The sequence below is a fragment of the Lycorma delicatula genome, chromosome 12 (genome assembly GCF_047948215.1).
Source record: "Lycorma delicatula isolate Av1 chromosome 12, ASM4794821v1, whole genome shotgun sequence".
NCBI lineage: Eukaryota > Metazoa > Arthropoda > Insecta > Hemiptera > Fulgoridae > Lycorma > Lycorma delicatula.
The window spans coordinates 59,940,208-59,963,740 of record NC_134466.1 but is presented as its reverse complement, the minus strand read 5'-3'; the positions used below and the strand labels follow the sequence as shown (position 1 = coordinate 59,963,740).

Here is a 23,533-nt window from a genome sequence, read left to right as displayed (position 1 = left end):
TATTATAGATAACAAACCACTAATGTACATAAAAATCAAGAAAACAAAAAAAATACCAAAATACTACGACAAACAATGACGTCAGTGAAAAAAAGTACAGTGTGTTTGATACCATGTGAAATATCTACACTATACACGGCTGTTATGGTTATTGCATTTTCTCATAATTCAAGATGTTGTGATTAAATACATATAAAAATCTTTTTTCTATGTTAAATGGTTCATGAGAAATTTGAATTTGAAAAATTGATTACCAGTGGTTAATATAGTGACCAGCGGGAGAAAAGGGGTATAAATAAAGTCGTAGTTTTAAATTTATAAATGGAATTTTATTGTAAATCGGTAAAAGATAAGATTTTTAATAATTAAAAAGAAATTATTGTTTTTATTTTTATGTAAAACATCTATTTTTCAAACCGAATGAATTATCCAATTTTAAGGGGTTGCAAATGAGTAAAACCCCCCAAATTACAAAATAGTTATTTCATTATATTTTTTGGACAATCTAATGTTTTAAGTACATTTCATAAGAAAGCGTTACCTATTGTAATGGGTACCATAATTCGACTTCCGGAAAAATTTCGAAATATCTTCGGGTTTCACATCCGCCAGAACCCAAAACCGCCGTCAGCTCAAAAGTTTATATAAATATATTTCACTTTCTTGTAGACAGAATAAGTGCCGTAATTTTGCGCCAATCACTTTCAAATTGTTTCTTAAAAATAACTCGTCAGAAAATCTCGGTCGAGTTCGTTAACGGCCAAAATCGGACCATGAGAATAAAAATGAGGGGGGGGGGCTTTTTCGAAAAAAATATTTTACTAAAACTTTCTTATTAAGTAAAATATCGAGTAAGTTCCTATCATTATTTTGATAAGGGCCTAGAATTAATATAAGTAAAGTTTTTTGATATCACCAACCATTGGCCCATGGGGTGGAAAAAATGTTTGATTTCAAAGACAAAAAAGTCATACCTCTCTTAATAGGCACAGTATCCAATCGGGTTAAAGTGGTCATTAGTCTCTCTAAACATTACCTAAAATCTTTGTCGTTAACAATTTTTGATATGACCAACCTTTACGGCTACGGATGACCGAAAAAAAAAACATAAAAAAAAATATCGCTATAACTTTATTATTAAGTAAAATATCAAATTCGTTTAAAGTTCCTATTTTGATAAGGGTCTAGAATTTATATAAGTAAAATTTTTTGATATCACGAACCATTTTTCCACAAAGGGGATGGAAAAAATGGGATTTCGAAGATAAATAATCATACCTCCTTTAATAGACACAGTATCGAATCGGTTTAAAGTGGTCGTTAGTCCTCTAAACATTACCTAAAATCTTTGCCGTTAACAATTTTTGATATGAACAACCCTTTCGGCAAGGGATGACAAAACTTTTACGGGAGTTATAAGAAGGGCTTGTTGTATGCTAAACATGTGAAAACATTTTTCACATGCAACTATTGTCGTATTCAGTAAATTTGAACTTTTCTTAATTTCAAGGTGGAAATCTTTTTTTTATCACCTACTTGGCACCAGTGAAATCTACGTTCGCTTTCCGGCGTGCCGAAAGGGATTTTTTTCATTTTTTTTATAATTATTATTTTTATATTTTTATTTTTTATAATCAGAGGTTACCAGAAGTTTTTTTATAATCAGAGGATATTAATAAATCAAAATATCTAAATTCAAAGAAAAAAAAAGTTAAAAAAAATAGGAGATGAAGTCTGATTCGAACCGATGTGCCCTTCTAAGATCCAAATATTTTATTTTAAAAATTCATTTGGTTATAAGTCTGGAACAAATTAAAATAATTACCACTTATGATATATCGTTGAAAATCTCTCAATGAGGGCTTATTACTGCAGTTAAGAAAAAGTCCAAAATTCAAAATGTTTTCTTGGATTTTGAGCTTTTTTGGATACTTTTGATCCAGACGATTGAAATCAAAAAATGAGGTGCACAACTAGATAATACAACAGTCCTAAATCCAAAATTTTAACGTCCTACGGCTAATCGTTTGTGAGTTATGCGAGATACATACGTACGTACAGATGTTACGCCGAAACTATCAAAATTGATTCAGAGATGTTCAAAATGGATATTTCCATTGAAATGTGAAAACCAAAATTTTTCACAATACTTTCTTTACTTCGTATTTTTTTTTTGTCTTCAGTCATTTGACTGGTTTGATGCAGCTATCCAAGATTCCCTATCTAGTGCTAGTCGTTTCATTTCAGTATACCCTCTACATCCCTAACAATTTGTTTTACATATTCCAAACGTGGCCTGCCTACACAATTTTTCCCTTCTACCTGTCCTTCCAATATTAAAGCGACTATTCCAGGATGCCTTAGTATGTGGCCTATAAGTCTGTCTCATCTTTTTACTATATTTTTCCAAATGCTTCTTTCTTCATCTATTTGCCGCTCTTCATTTGTCACTTTACCCACCAATCTGATTTTTAACATTCTCCTATAGCACCGCATTTCAAAAGCTTCTAATCTTTTCTTCTCAGATACTACGATCGTCCAAGTTTCACTTCCATACAAAGCTGTACTCCAAACATATACTTTCAAAAATGTTTTCCTGAAGATAAAATTGATTTTTGACTGAAATCTGTGTTATGCGGCATTCTATATCGCTCCTGCTTCGTCCATATATAATAATTCTACTTCCCAAATAACAAAATTCTTCTAACTCCGTAATCTTTTCTCTTTGTATTTTTATATTCCGTGGTCCATCTTTATTATTTCTACTGCATTTCATTACTTTCGTTTATGCAGTTTAAATGGATAAATAGATTGAAAACTGAAGTAAAAAATAAGAATAGAAGCTTAATCGTAATAATTCAGAAAAATTAATTGGCTGGAACATATCATGAGAAAAGGATTGATTCAAAGGGTCCATAGTTAGATGTAGATTAGGATAAAAATCAGAGATGATCTGAAAGGAATATTGAGATATCAGGACAGATATAAAAAGAAATGAAGCAATCGACCTGCTTTAGGCCGGATTATTCTAACCCACTGGGTTTGTCTAGTGGTGAACGCGTCTTCCCATATCAGCTGATTTGGAAGTCGAGAGTTCCAACGTTCAAATCCTAGTAAAGTCAGTCATTTTTATACGGATTTGAATTCTAGATCGTGGATACCGGTGTTCTTTGGTGGTTGAGTTTCAGATTAATCACACATCTCAGGAATGATCGAACTGAGACTGTACAAGTCTACACTTCATTTACACTCATACGTATCATCCTCTGAAGTAATACCTGAACAGTAATCCCGAAGGATAAACAGAAAAAACAAAGAAAAAAAGGGCGGATTATGATAATCAAAATTTGAACCGAGATTCCTTTTAACTAATCAATTTTTTAAACATATTAACTTATGGAATATTCAGTTTGATCAACTTTATCCTAATTTTATTTTTACACAAATAAAAATTAATTTTTATTTCAAACTAAACTGTATGTAACATCGAGTAATGTCATTCATTACTGGTAAGTGTTGAAGAAAGAAAAATCAGATTATTTTTTTTTTAATATATAAAGTTTAAAAATTAAAATTCAATATAAAAATCACAAGAAAAATATGTAAACACGTAAAACATGTCAAAAGGTATGGATTGATAAATAGTTAGTGAATGTAGAGAAACTGATGGCCTTCTTAAATATTTAATGAATGCCAAACATTATATTGACATAATTTAAGCCTTAATTATAGTAATTCTAGCAAATTAAATCGCTTTATAAATAGCTATTAAAAAAAAAAATTCAACCGTTATTTGAGAAAAAACTCATTACTAAACTCACATAAAAAAATCTATAACCGTAAAGAAACTTCTAAAGAAGGTAAAAATTACAAACGTCACCGCGTATAGGTAACTCGATATTTTTTTGTACTACCAAATATTGTCGCATACAACCACCAGCATTTTAAAAGCATGCAACAGACTAGGTGAAATACAACTATGAAATACAATCGAGCAACTTAAAACCAAACCGCTACAGATTAAATAGAGTTGCCATTTTAGTTCCCTCTAAGCTCCACCGGGGGCGCGGCCGCGACCTGATTATAGAAGTACTGTAATAAATTTGCACAGAAAAATATATTTCCCGCGCATCTACAATCAATTATTGTAAATATGCAAGGTTTTAGATGAGAATACGGAGTAACATAAATACAATGACTTTCTTACGAGAGTTTACAACTACTATTCAGAATAAAAAAATTCTATTCAGTTGTTTATTATAAGTGAAAATTAGAAATTATATTAATATATCAGCTGTAAATCGATTTATTGAACGTGATATTTGCACTTAGGGAGCAGATTTATAGATGTAAACTTAAAAGATCGGCAAGGATTTGTTTTTTCTCGATAATATTGCCACATAATGTTGAAGCATGGGCATGGGATATGGAAATGGAATTTTGTAGCGTATGAAAGATGTCATGTGTAATCGGGATTCAAACCCGGAACCGCCGGATGTAAGCGAAACGCTACTACTCACGGCACGGAGGCCATTTCATTTGATAATGAAATTATTATAAATTCGGCAAACAAAATATAATACAGCTTTCCAAAAAAAATTCAGAATTTATAGCAAATTAAAACGTTGATATAGATAAAATACGAAACGAATATTCAGAATTGAAATTTACAATTCTAGAAAAAATTAAACTAGTACTGTCCAAGACTAGTAGTAATAGCATTATGAAAATTAAATTATACTTAGCCAACAGTTAATAAGCAAATACAAATTAAGTTTACAATGAATGGATTTCTATGAATGACAGAAGACAAAAAGTTTAGAAAAACGTTAATATAAAATTTAACAAGTTATCTAATTGTTTTATTTTAAATATATATATATTGTCGCCGAATGACTTCGACGGCACGTAATTCATAACCTTGTGGTGGCCCCTGAAAAGGGCCTTTTTTTGCATTAGCTCTGAGAAGAGCTGTTGGGTTCGGAAGCTGGTTTCCGGCGAATTTGGGAAGTTGCAGCTCGTCCATTGAAGTCAGACCGGGCTTTCCCTCAGCGGCAGTTGGGTCCCCACTACAGCGTGGCAGTGGTGGTTCCCAGAGCCCCTCAGTGTCGGTTCGGCGTCGATCGTCCTTCACCGGTGCGGCCGAGGCGCGGTTCTCCTAGAGCGATCACACGCTGGGCCGGCTCCTGCTGCTGAGTCCACCGGCCTGGGCGATTGTAGAGACCTGGAGGGTGGAGGTAGCGTTTGCGTCCAGCGACTCCCTCGGTGGGCCGGCCAGGCCTGCTGGTCCGGCAGGGATGTTGGCATCCGCCGGGAAGTCCCACGATGAACCTGCCAGGGAACTTCTGTCTTCTTCCATCTTGTTCTTGGTCTTCTCCAGGTGGTGGTCGACGATGAATTGAAAATTCACTCTCGTGCACGCTCTTTTATTGGAGCCTGGGGGTGGTGGGGATGCAGCGCCGTTATGGTGGGAGAACTGCGCGGTGAGAGTGATCAGCGCGTCCGTATACTGTGCGTCAGCTCACGTCGTTGCTATCGGGTTCATCCGCCGATATTAAATTAAGCACATAAGTGGTAACAAAATATATATATATATATATATATATATATATATATATATATATATATTTATACATATATATATATGAATGTATTGTATAATTGATACATATGTATAAAATAACAATAAAAAAATTTGCACAAATTGATTTTTGAATAATATTTTTGAGCTCAAATTGATTTTTCTGCGTGCAGCAATGGAAAAAATTAAAGGAATCTTGGATAGCGATATGTAATATTTTATGAATGAAATGAAAAAAAATTTAATTCTGCATTTACATGAGCAAAACTAAATATTTATCATAATTTTACCCAAAAATTAAAGTTAACTTAAAATTAAATTTAAGTTCCACCTTTAACGCTGCTATCAATAGTACAACTATTGATTGTGTATGTCACTGTTCTCCGTATATTGTCAGTCGTAAACTGTTCATGCATCAGTGAAGTATAATTTCGTTCATTCCAATTGTTTTTCTAATATTTTTCATATTTATTTTTTTCTTAAGAAAACAGACCTGATTTGGGAAAACGCGTTCACCACTAGACCAACCCGATGGGTATGCTCATTCATCCTATGAAGTATTTTCTGAAGGGTAATTACCGGAGACTAAACAGGAAAAAAGAAAGAAAAATAAAATTCGAGTTTGCTCGATTCCATTTTAAGTATATAGCTTAACGCAGTTTGTTTTTAATTCATCTTTTAAATAGTAGAAAAAACATTGCTTCTGTTTAATTTTTAGTGATTATGTGAAGTCAATAAAACTAGCAATAAAAGTAATAACGATGTTGCTAAAATTCCTTGCATTTTTTAAAAGCTTAAAAATTTATCTGTGTTAATAAATAAATAACTGAATAAATTATTTCCGTATTTATAACCTTTTCTTTAAAAATAAAAAAAAAATATATATATATATTTAAACTAAAATAATATTAAAGTAAACAACTGCCGGCTTCCTTGACGCGAGTGATAGCGTCTTGGCCTTTCATGCCAAGGTCCTGAGTTCGAATCCCGGTTAGCCACTAACTTGAGTGGGGCAAGTTAGAAGTATGTTTCGTTATGATGTTGTAACCGTTGACGTTTCTTTATCTTTTTTACTTTTTTTTTTGTTTAACCTTCAGGATCACCGTTAGGTATTGCTTCAGAGGATGAGATGAATGATTTGTAGCGTGTGCAAAAATGCTATGCCTGACTGGGATTCGAACCCGGGACCTCCGGATAAAAGGCCAAGACGCTACCACTCACGCCACGGAGGCCGGCGTTTCTTTATCGGCGGTATTTTTTATTAACAATATGAAATTAAAAAATAAATAAATATTAATATCAAATTAAATTAACGAAAAGGTCGGTCTACTTGCTCAAAAGGTTTTTTTTTTAATTAGACAACAAAGTAGTTTCTGTAAAAAAAAATCCTTTTATTATATTTTAAATAAATCGATGGGAAAATTCCTTAAATGGTTCAGTAATTGATTAAAATACGATTTATTAATACAATTAAAATGTCGTATAACAAGGTTATTTCTTGTAAACCGAAATAGCCTTTACTAAGTTACACGAAAATAGGTCTATACTAAATTTATTGAATAAATTTGCAAAATAAAATATAAAAATAAGAACAATCAACCTTGTATAACATCATAAAACAAAAGTAAAGAAGAAAAATTGAAAATACACCACCATTCGTGTTATAACTGTTTAAAATTTCAGTGTACGTAAAACGTCTTTTTATGCCAAAATAACTTTTATTTATTAGTCGTGAACCAAATAATTAAATAAACGACCAAAGGCAGCAAGTTCATCTGAACAATTTATTTTCGTTTAATTTTGCTTGATATTTTATACAACACTAATTTTATTAATTAGCTATACAAAATTATTATTGATTTTTTTTTTGTCTTCAATCATTTTACTGGTTTGATGCATCTCTCCAAGATTCCCTATCTAGTGCTAGTCGTTTCATTTCAGTATACCCTCTACATCCTACATCCCAAACAATTTGTTTTACATATTCCAAACCTGGCCTGGCTACACAATTTTTCCTTTCTACCTGTCCTTCCAATATTAAAGCGACTATTCCAGTATGCCTTAGTATGTGGCCTATAAGTCTGTCTCTTCTTTTAAATATATTTTTCCAAATGCATCTTTCTTCGTCGATTTGCCGCAATACCTCTTCATTTGTCACTTTATCCACCCATCTGATTTTTAACATTCTCCTATAGCACCGCATTTCAAAAGCTTCTAATCTTTTCTTCTCAGATACTCCGATCGTCCAAGTTTCACTTCCATATAAAACGACACTCCAAAGATATACTTTCAAAAATCTTTTCCTGACATTTAAATTAATTTTTGATGTAAACAAATTATATTTCTTACTGAAGGCTCGTTTCGCTTGTGCTATTCGGCATTTTATATCGCTCCTGCTTCGTCCATCTTTAGTAATTCTACTTCCCAAATAACAAAATTCTTCTACCTCCATAATCTTTTCTCCTCCTATTTTCACATTCAGTGGTACATCTTTGTTATTTCTACTACATTTCATTACTTTTGTTTTGTTCTTGTTTATTTTCACGCGATTGTTCTTGCGTAGGACTTCATCTATGCCGTTCATTGTTTTTTCTAAATCCTTTTTACTCTCGGCTAGAATTACTATATCATCAGCAAATCGTAGCATCTTTATCTTTTCACCTTGTACTGTTAGTCCGAATCTAAATTGTTCTTTAACATCATTAACTGCTAGATCCATGTTAAGATTAAAAAGTAACGGAGATAGGGAACATCCTTGTCGGACTCCCTTTCTTATTACGGCTTCTTTCTTATGTTCTTCAATTATTACTGTTGCTGTTTGGTTCCTGTACCAAACAGGAACCAAACAGAATTATATTGATTATTGATTAATCAATAATCAATATAATAATTGATTATAGAAACCCTAAAATAACTTTTAAGTATAAAAACAGAAAAATTATATTCACTAATTGCTCTTGCCTAGAAAAAATATATTCCTCTTTAAGACCACCAATTAATTATCGTTTTTAAATAATCTGATATATTAGTCCCTTAAGTTTGGTTAACACCTTTTTCTTCTTCTTTTTTTTCTCTCTCTCTGGTTAGGGGAGTAATCCCATTTACAAAGTGTCGTAACAGGTTCCGTAGATGTTACGGCGTATGTAGCCTACGCCCTACCGACTAAACCTCCACCTTACCAGCACCCCTCCCGATGCCGGAAATCGCATTTAAGCATTAGTCAGGAGGTGCATTCGAGCTCGGTGTGTTCAATCTCCGTGCATCATCACTGTTACCCAACCATGCAAGCACGAACGAACGCCAGCTTTGCAGAGGAGACTGCTTGTCCTACCTTCGCTCTCCAGTCCGGTATCCTACACCTCGTTTCCTGAGGTTTTCGCTGGTCTTATGTGTTCTACTGGACGGTTCGCATGTTATTATCGGGGACCCTCGCCTCCTCATTTGAGGAGTAAGAAAGGCACCCTAGACATGGTTGCATCCCGTTTCTTCTCACTATCTGTTCAGGTGTCTACCCTGCTCCTTCTTTCGCAGAATCTTTGTGGCTAGTTTTGCTACTGCAGAAAACTGGTTAACACCTATCCTCCCCCAAGATATTATTATTACAAACATTATAATCAATATTTCATTTATAAATATTTCGTTATTGGATTGTACGTATAAAATTTTATCTAGAATTATTTACAATAAAATTAAGGACCAACTAGAAAGCGAGCTAGGCGATTACCAAGGTGGTTTTCGGCCTTGGCGCAGATGTCCAGATCAAGTTATTACTTTGAAATTACTTATAGATATTTATAATAGAAAGCTAAAACAGATGATTATTTCTTTCATTGATTTCAAAAAAACGTACGATTTCATACATACGCCTTCGATATTAAAAATTCTGAGAAATCTCGGATTGGATCCTAAATTGGCAAATATGGTCGGTTTGACAAATACAAAATCTAAAGTGAAGTTTCGTGGCGAATTTTCCGAACCTGTTTACATAAAATCCGGACTGAGACAAGGCGACGGACTTTCGCCTTTATTATTTAATTGTGCACTAGAATTTCTGATGCGCGAACGGTTTAAAATTAATCCAAAAAATATTCACATAGGATACAAAAGAGATAACTTAAATTTAAATCGACTAGGATTTGCCGACGACTTAGCTTTATTAGGTAATAGTATCGCAGAAGCCATAATACAAATAACAAGTATAGAAGAACTTGCGGATAAAATTGGACTTAAAATTTCTTACGAAAAGACTAAAATGATGGCTATAGATCCTTTAGTTATTAATTCTGTGAATATTAATGGAAACAAAGCAGAACGTGTAGAAAAATTTAAATATCTTAGAGAAAAAATCGCTCTCGATTAACACTAACATTAGACATTACAAAACTGTGGTTAAACCGGTAATTACTTACGCAAGCGAGACTTTATTTAGATTGTATCAGAAAAATAGGACCGAACCTTTGCTTAAAATTGAACGCAGATTATTGACTAATAAATTTCTGTACGAAAACTTGGAATCCTTAATGGATACTATGAAAAAGAAGCGAATTTCTTTCTGCGCACACTTGTTAAGATTACCGCAGGATAGGATTACTAAGAGAATTATCGATCGATTTTGGTCTTTAAAAAATCCGCCATTATGGATCAAAGAAATTAAAGAAGACATGCAAAAATTAAATTTGACTTACGAAGATTTAATTAATAAATCCGAAAAATTAAAATTTGTTATTAAAGATCCGAATACCGACTTTAAAGTAAGAACTTTTAATTATACAAAAAGGGTTTATTCAGAAGAGGATCGTAAAGCAAGATCATTAAGAATGACTAACTATTGGGAGAAAGTAAAAGCTAAGAACTTAAAGGCCAAAAGATTGGCAAAAAAGACTTGAATTATTCTGACTAAAGTGATCCTTTGCGGCCTTAAAAGTAAAAAAAAAAATTATATGGTTACAGGATGAGTATTTTATTTTTTATTTTTTTGTAATGAAAGAACGAGTATTAACTAGCTATGGTCATTAGCCCGGTGGAAATTGGTAGCGTATGAAAAGATGTTATGCCTAACCGGCATTCGAACCCAGTACCTCAACTCGAAATTCCGAGATGCTACTTACTCAGCCACGGAGGTCAGCAGGATAAATTTTCAATCCTAAAAAGAAACTAAAATTAAATTATATTTTTTGAGGAAATACAAGCCTAATGAAATTTTTTGAAGAGAAAAAAACAATCGGTATACTAAATTACTTACGTTATTTAAACCTGTACATGATTCTAATCCGTAAAAAAAATGTAGAATGAATTTTTTTTAAATTATATTTGAATATTTTGTTAAAAATTCTATTTGACTTCGCTTTGTAATGTGCAACATACATTTTAGTAACGTTCGCGTGATATTTATGTAAAAAAAGAACCGGCGATAAAAATATTATGAGATGAATACAACTAATAGGCATTTAACAAACATAAAATTATAAAAGTAATAAAAATTCCAACCGAAATTCTACATAATACTATTAATAACAACCGTAAAAGCAACGGGCTGATATGTAACGTGTATTCCACACCATACCACCGAGTATTATAACGACGCTGCTAATAAAGTGGACATACTTGCAATACCAAACACCCTCTCTCCGAATTACACAACATGCTGCACTAACTCTCTCGCCAGTTTACTCTGTATAAAACACTATGATCCTAACAATAATAACCTTACTCCAGGCGGATTCACTTTCCTACAACTTATGCCATAATGGAACTCCTACACATACACACACACACACACACACACACACACACACACACAAACGCATACTCAGAGAAAAGATGATTAATGCAGTAAGTTATAATTACTGCATTTAATTTCGCCATTGGATACAAACAATTTGTATGAATACAATTTATGCACTGATTTGTTTATATACGTCTTAGAAAGATTAAAGTTTAATTTTTTTTTTTTTACTTTATATAATATAATCTTGAATTATAATATAGTTAGAATTTTAATTATTATAATTTTATATTTTTTTCCGATATAAATTTCCGTTATAAATTAAATAAACTTATTAATGAATTTAATAAAATGAAAGAGTAATATTGTATTACTTTAATTTTTTTTCTATTTAATCTATTCAATTTAATTTACTAACTTTAATTTATTTCGTGCCGAGGTGCCGGGTTCGAATCCCGGTTAGGAATGTTATATATTTATACACTATCAATTTCCACCGGGTAATGACCATAAATATTGATATTTCGTAACAAAATACAAATTAATTTCATTATTTAAATAAAATTTAAAAAGAAACAATTTAATAATTATAACGAAAATACTTTTACTAAGAAGTCAGTGAAATACATTTAAAAAATTAGAAAACATCTAAAAAAATCTGATATGGAACCACATGAATTCCTTTTACGCCTATTAAATTACATATACACATTTTTTTAAATGCAAAGTACATAAAATTTTATTTCGTTAATAACTTCTGATTTTTTTCATATATATTTTTTTTCATTTTTATTTAATTATTATTTTTGTAAAACTTTTTTGAAAATCAGAGGTTAATAATTATTAATAAATACTTAAATTAAAAAAAAAGTTAAAAAAAGGAGATGAAGTCTGGTCCGAACCGATGTGTCTTCCAAGATATATATATTTCATTAATTAAAATTTAATTTGGCGGCAATAGCTCTAAAACCAATGAAAATAAGTACTAGTTATGATACATCGTTGAAAAGCTCTCAATCAGGGCCTATTATTGCAGTTAAGAAAAAGTTCAAAATTCATATTTTTTTTGGAATTTCGGATTTTTTTGAACACTTGGTTCAGTCGATTGCAATAAAAAAAAAAAAAATGCATAACTAGATGTTACAACAGTACTAAATCCAAAATTTTAACATCCTACAGATAATCGTTTTTTAATTTTGCAAGATATATACGCATATACGTACGTACGTACGTACTGACGTCACGCTGAAACTAGTCAAAATGGGTTCAGAGTTGGTCAAAATGGATATTTCCGTTCAAATCTGAAAACCGAAATTTTTAGCGATCACAATACTTCCTTTAGTTCGTAAAAGAAAGTAAAAACGATTTACGAAAATTTTACTTAAAATTTTAAAATACCTGGTACAAAAAAATATTTAATTTATTATATCTTTTGGAAGGGATGTACAATGTTGATTTAACAATAGAATCAAAAATCAAAATATCTGGAAATTTATTGTACGACTTTCACGGCGTTTAATAATTAAAATTAAAGAGTTTAACCAAAAATAAAAATTTTTAGAGGTGGGGAATAAATTTAAGAAAAAATTTTTTCTACAAATATTCGTACACATATTAATACTTAATAAATTTCCTTAAACAAACTAAACACCGTCTTTTATAAATACTAAAATAATAGAATGAAATTTTCAAAATATCTTTCTGCATTTTAGGTCTGGGGATTATCATTTAAAAAAAAAAAATTATAAACATTTCTTGACAGCTCTTTATATGAAGTACAAATTTTCAAAAAATCATTGATATTTAAAATTTAAATCGATGGGATGTAGATCGAAAAAACAAAAAACGTATATTTAAATTTTACTAGGTGGGGGTTGATTTTTGGAAAAGAAAAATAGTTGGATTACATGCATGGTAGGTAACAAACTTGCTTTAATAAAGTTATTTCTGAAATTCCTCTGAAAAAAATCGAAATCGGTTTTTTTCGCGATATCTTCCATACCCTAACGAATTTTGAAAAAAAATAATATGATCGATGCCCCATATATAGAAGAACTTAAGCCAAATTTAAAGAAAATTATTCTGTCTCTCCTGAGATATAAGGCCAAAAGTAGTGCGAAACACATCCCACACGTAGATATGTATTTCCTTCCTTGTACGAAGTAAAGGAAGTATTGTGATCAGATTTCAACGGAGATATCAATTTTTACCATCCCTGAATCCATTTTGTCTAGATTCGGCGTGACATCTTTTTTCTTTCTTTTTTTCCTGTTTAGTCTCCGGTAACTACCGTTTAGATAATACTTCAGAGGATGAATGAGGATGATATCTACGAGTGTGAATGAAGTGTAGTCTTGTACATTCTCAGTTCGACCATACCTGAGATGTGTGGTTAATTGAAACCCAACCACCAAAAGAACACCGGTATCCACGATCTAGTATTCAAATCCGTATAAAAATAGCTGGCTTTACTAGGACCGCGTGACATCTGTATTCGCATAACTTAACTCAAAAACGATTTAGCCATTGGATGTTGAAATTCTGGATTTACGAATGTTGTAACATCTAGTTGTGCACCTCCCCTTTTGATTGCAATCGAGTAGATCAAAAGCGTCTAAAAACCCAAAATTCCAAAAATGTGAATTTCGAACTTTTTCTTAAGTTCAGTAATAAGCTCTCATTGAGAACTTTTCAACGATAAATCATAATTCGTACTTATTTTCATTAATTTCAGAGTTATAGCCAAATGAAAGATTAATTGATGAAATATTTGCATCTTACAAAGGGAACGAAATCGGTTCGAATCCGACTTCATTTCGTTTTTTTTTACCTTTTTTTTTATTTTAAATATATTAATTTATTAATAATTATTAACCTCTATTGTAAATTTTTTTTACAATAAATAATTTTAAAAAATAAATCAAGAGTATTAATTAAATAAAATTTTATGTACTTTTCATTTAAAAAAAAGTATATATGTAATTTTAAGCGTACAAGGAAGACATGGAGTGTCCTCATCAGAATTTTGGTCTAGATTGGACCCCAATACGTAAAGATTTGCAATAAAATCCGATACCCCTTTTGTCAGTTGATTACCTAACTTTCTCATTTAATATAGTTACTCTAAATATATTCGCCACGTAAGTAAAACGGCAGTTCTGTATATATATATATATATATATATATATATATACAGGGTGTCCCATATAAAACGCAACCCATCAATCACTCATCCATGAAATTTCAAAAGTCAAGCTTACTCCCCTACTCGTTACTGAAATGGACTCGTCCAACATCCGAACATCGCGGCGACGCAGTAGAACACTACCGATAGTAACAACAATGCAATCATAACGTTCAGTGTATCGCTAGAGACAAGATGGTGTTTTCGCTAGATGAAAGTGTTTTCATTGTCAAGTCGTACTTCAGTACGAAATCATGTGGTTGCAGTGCAAGATTTGTTTCGCCATAAGTACCCAGATAAACCGGCTCCTAACAAAACATCAGTATTAAGGTTAGTCGCAAAATTTAGAGAGACCGGTTCTATTAATAACAAGGAACACAAAAGATCTCCGTCAGTGTTGAATACAGATACAGTCGCTGAAATAGAAGACCGATTACACGCCTCGCCAAATAAATCGATTAGACGTTTATCTGCTGAAATTAATTTGTCTAAATCGACTGTTCATCGGGCGATCAAACGATTACAATTACGACCTTATCGCATTCAAACGGTTCATCGACTTCTTGAGCCCGACAAAGAAAAACGGCTACAATATTGTCAACGTGTTCTGCGTGCGGGAATTAACGTTATGGATTCGTTATTTTTCACAGATGAAGCACGGTTTCATTTGGACGGCTACGTAAACAGCCAAAACAGTAGAAGTTGGAGCGATGAAAATTCCCACGTTTATCACGAAAAACAATTACACCCCCAGAAGTTGGGCGTGTGGTGCGCGATATCTCGGATGAAAATAATCGGTCCTATTTTTTTCGAGTACATCATTAATGCAGAACGATATCAGGATATTTTATTTCAGTTCATCGCACTCTTGGAAGAGGAGGCAGACATTGCTGCTACAACATGACGGTGCGACATCGCACTACGCAGGTTCAACTTCTGATTTCGTCGAGGAATTCTTTGGTAATCGTGTTATCCGTCGAGGCTTGTGGCCACCAAGATCTCCAGATTTGACTGCGGCGGATTTTTTTCTACGGGGTTATCTCAAGGAAAAAGGCTACAGCAACAAACCACGAATACTTGAACGATTGAAAGTCAATACTGAACAAGCTGTTTTAAATATCCAGCTATAAACTTTGAAAAAGTTGCAAGAAACGCTGTAAAATGAATTGAAGCTTGTATTCAAGAAGATGGCGGCCACTTCCAACATTTACTCTAAATGTAAGGTAATGGATGGTAATAATAAAAATTACATTTACATTTACACATGCCTTTTTATTATTTCAATACCTACCAATATAAGGTTGGGTTGCGTTTTATATGGGACACCCTCTGTATATATATATATATATATAAAATCTTGTTTCTATTCATAAAAAATATTTTATTAAGCAACAATTTTGTATGAACAAAAGAAAATAATTCTTTATGTGTTTTTATTTTGTTTCAGATCATTTTTGGATGACGAATCACATCGTTATTAATTAAAAAATAAATAATTAAATAACAGAATTGAAAATAAAAGAAAAACGAAAATGTATATATTTATACAAATAATAAAATAGAAAAAATAAACAACATTAATGATCACATTTATGTGATAAAAATCAACAAAGTTATTACACTAAAACAAATAATTATAATAAAACAAAATAAAAGTGATAATTTAAAATCACGGTTTATTTATAAAGTATAAAAATAAACGTAGAAGTGTATAGATCAAGATAATAAAATATCCCCGCGTTAAACGGGAAAAAATAAATAAATAAAATTTCTATCCATAGGATCGTTAAAACAAATTATTTAAAATTCACACCGTAGCTTACTGGGAAATTTTAGCGTTAAATAATAACAACAAACAAACTTTGTAACAAATGCAGCAGCCACACTTATAAGAAGATCTTACAATTTATAAAACAAGGTACGTTAAAAATAATATTAATATAATTTAATTAATAGCAGAGATAAACAAAATTAGAATGGTATTACAACAAAAAAGCCAACAAAGCATCGCAAAACTCATTTATGTTCAATAAATTTAGAAAAATGGAAATAATATATCTATTATGTAAAATTTAACATTATTTAATCCCATGAAGTTAATAATTTTATTAAATGAAAAAAACATTTTAAATGTAAGTTATTAATCATTATAAAAATTATTATATATACTATATATATATATACAGGTGTCCCATATAAAACGCAACCCAACCTTATATTGGTAGGTATTGAAATAATAAAAAGGCATGTGTAAATGTAAATGTAATTTTTATTATTACCATACATTACCTAACATTTAGAGTAAAGCTTGGAAGTGTCCGCCATCTTCTTGAATACAAGCTTCAATTCTGTTTACAGCGTTTCTTGCAACTTTTTTAAAAGTTTATGGCTGGATATTTAAAACAGCTTGTTCAATATTGACTTTGTATTGTTCAAGTGTTCGTGGTTTGTTGCTGTAGGCTTTTTCTTTGAGGTAACACCGTAGAAAAAAATCCGCCGCAGTCAAATTTGCAGATCTCGGTGGCCACAAGCCTCGACCGATAACACGATTACCAAAGAATTCCTCAACGAAATCAGAAGTTGAACCTGCGTAGTGCGATGTCGCAACGTCATGTTGTAGCAGCAGTGTCTGCCTCCTCTTCCAAGAGTGCGATGAACTGAAATAAAATATCCTGATATCGTTCTGCATTAATGGTGTACTCGAAAAAAATAGGACCGATTATTTTCATCCGAGATATCGCGCACCACACGCCCAACTTCTGCGGGTGTAATTGTTTTTCGTGATAAACGTGGGAATTTTCATCGCTCCAAATTCTATTGTTCTGGCTGTTTACTTAGCCATCCAAATGAAACTGTGCTTCATCTGTGAAAAATAACCAATCCATAACGTTAATTCCCTCACGCAGAACTCGTTGACAATATTGTAGCCGTTTTTCTTTGTCGGGCTCAAGAAGTCGATGAACCGTTTGAATGCGATAAGGTCGTAATTGTAATCGTTTGGTCGCCCGATGAACAGTCGATTTAGACAAATTAATTTCAGCAGACAAACGTCTGATCGATTTATTTGGCGAGGCGAGTAATCGGTCTTTGATTTCAGCGACTGTATCTGTATTCAACACTGACGCAGATCTTTTGTGTTCCTTGTTATTAACAGAACCGGTCTCACTAAATTTTGCAACTAACCTTAATACTGATGTTTTGTTAGGAGCTGGTTTATCTGGGTACATATGGCGAAACAAATCTTGCACTGCGACCGCTGATTTCGTACTTAAGTACGACTCGACAATGAAAACACGTTCATCTAGCGAAAACACCATCTTGTCTCTAGCAATACACTGAACGTCATGATTGCATTGTTGTTACTACCGGTAGTGTTCTACTGCGTCGCCGCGATGTTCAGATGTTGGACAAGTCCATTTCAGTAGCGAGTAGAGGAGTAAGCTTGACTTTTGAAATTTGATGGATGACTGATTGATGGGTTGCGTTTTATATGGGACACCCTGTATATTAGTAGTATAACGCTTTTAGGTTAGATCTGGAGCTAGTTAAGACATTGGTTACTAAACTATTTCGAGGTTCAGAAGCCATTTTTGGCACAGACATGCGGTCTTATGCTTTAAGGTGACCGAATGGGGTGGTGGTGGGAGAAACGTCAAGTAAACCAATTAGTAGTAGTATAAAATCAGGAAAGTAGGGAAAAATTCAAGGTCATCCGTCACCACCGTACGACATATATGAATCCTCGTGCGAGGCTAGATGAGGCAAGGGGAGCACCTCATGTGGTGACGGATGACTTTGAATTTCTTACATTCTTACATTCCTAATTTTACACTACTAATAATAATAATTGTAAAATAGAGTTTTTATTGGTTTAGCTGACTGACCGGTTACAAAAAGTAGATCTGACCAGATTTAACAATTACAAAAAAGAGTCTTTTCAGTTAATCTCCACCACTTATAAACTTTCAACTTTTAAGGATTTTTTTTACCGCCATTATTGTGGTTGTAATACGGTAAAATAACTAATAAAAATTCTCATGATATAACTCGCCTTCGAGTATGTAAATATACCAAATGACGTCATTGTCTTTGGATAATAAGGTGATATAACTTGTTCAAACTCGTGTTTCATCACGTTCGAATCGAATTTAAGGTTTACTCTTAAAACTCTTCCCAGATACACGTCTAGAAGGAAATGTTTGTTGTTGTGTTTGTTTTTACAATTATTTCGATATATATCAGGGTATTTCACGAAGAAATGGAAACAATTTCAAGACGAGTTCTAACAGTGAAAATAAGGAAAAAACGTTTACATAAACATGGATCCGGAAAAGCTTTGTTAGTAAGTAACGGCTGGCGAAATATTTCGCCACGATTCCTGGGCATAGAGTGAAATAAAGCCGTACTGAAATTCAAGGAACCAAAATTAAGGAATAAACGTGATGATTTATTATCGGGTTTAACCTGATAAATTGAATAAAACAGGTTTCAGAACCGTAACTGCAGTGGTTTTTGAGAAAACTGATAGAACGGAAAAAATTGAGGTGAAACCCCGTTTTTTTTTTGTTTTTTACGTACAATAAATTTGTTACATCTATATATATATAAAAATGAATGTTTGTCTGTCTGTATATCTCTTATACCTTCGTAAACCGTTCAACTGATAGCAACAAAACTTTGGGGAATGGTTGGACGCATGCCAGGGAAGGTTTCCGAATTTGTTTGGACCCGCTAGGTGGCGCTGGCGTAGAGATATTTCGAAAAATTGTATTATGGTCCGATTTGACTCATATTCAGAATACATGTTATTTACATGGAAAGAATTATCTCTGCAAAAATGGACCCGCTGGGGTTGAGATATTTAGAAAAATTATATTTACGGACCGATTTGGTCCATAATCAGAATATGAGTATTAGTTACCTGAAAAGAAATATTTTTGCAAAAACTACACCCGCTAGGTGGGGCCGGTGTCGAGATATTTACGAAACAAACAAGCAAATATACAAACAGACTTTTTTATTCTATATATATATATATATATATATATATATAAAAGGCATGTTCGTATGTGTGTCCACTAAAGACCAAAAAACTAATGGACCGATTTACGCGCGGGCAAAAGGGAAAAAGGGGGAAAAGGTGGAAAGAGAAAAGGGGTAAACGGGAAAGGGTAAAAAGGAAACTGGGAGAGGGGGGAGGGAAAAGGGTGAAAGGGAGAAGTTGGAAAGGGAAAAGGGGAAGAAAAATTAGTGAAAGGTAACATTTGTGAAGTTCAGTTTTTTAATTTTTTAATCAATTTTCAATTGTGTTCATTTAAACTCTCTCTCTCTCTCTCTCTCTCTCTATATATATATATATATATATATATATATATATAGCATTGCCGGGTCTGCTAGTAGGTAATAAATACATAAAATGTTAAAAGAAAACTTGTACAGAATTTATTTCTGAACATTATTATATATATAAAGGCAAACACAAAACAAAAAATGAATTTTATTAACATCAAAATATTCGAAACGTGGTTAAAAAATACATTAATTTTTAACAACTGAGAATATCTAGAAATAAAATCATTGTTTTATTCAATTTGTCAGCTCAAACCATAAGGGTCAGTTTTGTCTGTTTAAAACCATACTCCTTATTTTGGGTTCGTAGAATTTCAGTATGGTTTTATTTCACTCTTTGCCCAAGAATCGTGGGCAAGCGTTTCCGGACGCATATTTATATAAACTTTTTTTATTATTTTCACTATTAGAATTCGTTCTGAAATTCTTTCAATTTCTTCGCAAAACACTCATATATATATATATATATATAAAATAATAATTTCGATTTTATTTCTAAATATTTTCCAGTATTGAAATGATTCTTGTTGCGGTTTAAAATTATAATACAGTATTTGGTTTAGTTTATTTAAATAAATAAATAAAAGTAAACATTTTTTTAACACTTCATCATGTTTAATTACCTTAGAATTAAATTCTTTCGTTTACTTTCTGGAAAATAAAGTTATTGTCGGTGTAACATAAAGATTAATATTATAGGATACCAATTATTTAAGCTCAAAATTTATTGCCGATACAGTTTTAGGAGCTATTTTACTCTGTCGGGTAAAAAGCAATATGAAAATATTCTTCTTGATCTTAACAATATGAGAAAAGTTAAGTTTAAATTCTAAGAATTTCAGTACGGTAATTAGTTAAAATAACTGTTACGAGCATTTTGAAATTTTAAATAAAAAAAAACAAACATTTTAAAATAGCAATAATACAAGCGGTCTATTATTTACCTCTACAGGAAGTAATTATATCCTAGACACAAAGTATACAAATAAATATTTTAACTTTTAACAGAGACATAAAAAAGGCTACGCTTTTATGTAAATAAATTAAAGAAATGGCGCCAGTCTATCAGTTTACAAACGATATTTTCCTTTTCATCTATGAAATACAATCATATAATACAAGGTTTAAGTCTAATAAACAACACGTAAGTTAATTAAACACTGAACATTGAAATTCGAAAAACAACAAAACGGAAATACGAATACAAAGTTCTATAATGATACGATTTAGGTAAACACATTAAAAATTTGGAAGAATGAAATTATTTTAAAAACCAAAACACAATTTAATACGCATTTTAAAAACCTCATAATATCTTTCCAGAAGATCAAAAACCTGTGATTCTTTCATCGCAATAAAAGATTAACTCTGACCTTCGAATCAAGTAAATCATAAATAACCTTTTATTTTTATAACTAAAATTATTTTTACCAATATTTCAAGGAGAAGTAAGGTGTATTACTTTCAGTCGCGTGGTGTGCGTGGCGGTGGTGGGGGGTGAAAATGGGTTTTCTTTACGTCTTGAGGTATAAAGAGAATGAAATACCACTCATATAAATTAAGCTTTCTTTATATATATACAGGGTCCGGCATATAAACCTGACGATTTTTGTGGGATAATAATTAAACTGTGATTCGTACTATTAAAACATTTAATATATCAAATTAAAGATCAATTTATAGTGAATTACTTACCTAGATTTTTTTTTATTTGAATATTATGTCGTCCAAATGTTTTCCATTACTCCTCACACACTCACTTAACCTCATTCTAAAATTTGACATAGTTCGCTCAATCATCACTTGTGGAACCGCTTCAATGGCCTCCTTGAGTTCTGCAATTGACTGTGGTCGACTGCTAAAGACTTTACGTTTGAGATACCCCCCACAGAACAAAATCACAAACAGCCAGATCAGGTGAACGCGCTGGCCAAGGAACGTCGCCAAATCGGGAAATCAAACGTCCAGAAAAGGTTTCTCGCAGAACATCCACTGCGATTCTCACCGTACGGGCGGTGGCACATCCTGTTGAAACCAAATTTCATGTCCTTGAAAGTCATTCGATTTCGGTCGCAGAAATTCATTCGACATGTTTACTTATCGATGAGATGTAACTGTTACTCTGCGATTTAACTCCTCAAAAAAATACGGGCCAATTATGCCGAACTTTGAAACCGCAAACCACACTGTAACATATCGACTGTGAAATGGTTTTTCAAGAATCTTCCGTAGATTATGCGAAGCCCAATAACGGTAATTTTGATTATTCACAAATCCTGACAGATGAAAATACGCCTCGTCACTTAAAAGAATAATGGCATCCTGGTGGACATTTTCGAGGATACTTCGCCAGCTGCTTAGCGAGACGCCGATCATTTGCGTTAAGTCGCTGCACTAACATCATCTTATACGGATGGAATTTCAGGTCGGAATGAAGAATTCGTCGTACACTTCGATCAGAAACTGGCTAACGCAGCAGCACGTCTCGCTGCTGAACGTCGTGGAGACCGCGTAACAGCTAACCTTACAGCGTTAATGTTTTCAGGCGTTCTCACAGTCCGGTTTCGTCCTGTCGGTTTCATTTTTAAAGCAGACGATGTGTTCCTAAAATTCTTCACCCACAACAATATCGTATTCCTACTAGGAATAGAAGCGTGTCGTTTTAAATTGAAATGTCTGCGAAATAAACGCTGTGTTACAATAACAGAGTCGTTATTTTTAAAAGAGGCTTCAATAACACACGTTCATTGTTCACCCGACCACGACATACTGGCTACTGAAATAGCATGAATAGACCTGTCGATGTACAACATTCCCGCCTTCTCAGTGACAGTGGTGCCAACATAACAATTACTACAAAATCGTCAGATTTATATGCCGGACCCTGTATATATAGGCCGATATATAAAATTTTGTGGCCCGAAAATCTCCTAAACTAATAAATCAATTTCTTTATATTTCCTTATATATTTATATGGCTATGTAATAATTTTGTGGCTCAAATATTTCCAAAACTACTAGATTAATTTCATTGAAATTTATATATGATGAAGTAATGTATCTGAGATTGTGCGTGTGAAAATTTGATGAAGATTGGTTGAGTTGCTCTTCAGTTACGCTCAATTTAAAATAAATAAAATATTAAGGTGAAAAAATTCGAAAAAAAGTACGGTATTACTTTCGGTCGCATGTTGTTGAGTCTCAAAATTATTCAGACAACCCGTATTCATTTCCATACACGTAAGGAAATGTTGACAAACGATATACCTACCATTCATTGTAAGTTTACCTATACATTTTCTTTTTTCCTAGAGTTCTCTTTTTCAACTCAAGGACAATTTGTATTATTTGTGTTCATTCTTTTTGAGATATTTTTTATTGTTGAATAATTCTTTTTTTTGAAGTAATTTAAATAATTTTTGTATTCATGTACAAATTCTGATTATCTATTTCACGACGGAAGCTGCGACAGAAAATGTTAGTATATATATATTTGTTCCTATGGACTTTATGGTAAAATTTAATTTTTTCGTTTTTTCTACTTGCATAAAATACAACTGTCTAGATAGGTTTTAGGTTATATCATCCTATCCGCCGGGTTGGTCTAGTGGTTAACTCATCATCGCAAATCAGCTGATTTCGAAGAAGAGAGTTCTAAGGTTCAAATCCTAGTAAAGGCAGTTACTTTAATACG

At 32.4% G+C, this 23,533-nt stretch overlaps 2 protein-coding genes across 2 annotated transcripts in view; one reads left to right on the top strand and one right to left on the bottom strand.

Moving 5' to 3' along the window:
• Positions 1–23,533, bottom strand: part of LOC142333255 (uncharacterized) — a 496,762-nt gene that overhangs the window by 131,251 nt on the left and 341,978 nt on the right. The window lies entirely within an intron of this gene.
• The window catches only part of LOC142333256 (uncharacterized), a 301,571-nt gene that overhangs the window by 28,406 nt on the left and 249,632 nt on the right, over positions 1–23,533 (top strand). Inside the window, exon 2 of the mRNA XM_075380259.1 lies at positions 15,938–16,408. The gene's annotated coding sequence lies outside the window, so the exon portion shown is untranslated. The remainder of the gene's footprint in view (positions 1–15,937; positions 16,409–23,533) is intronic.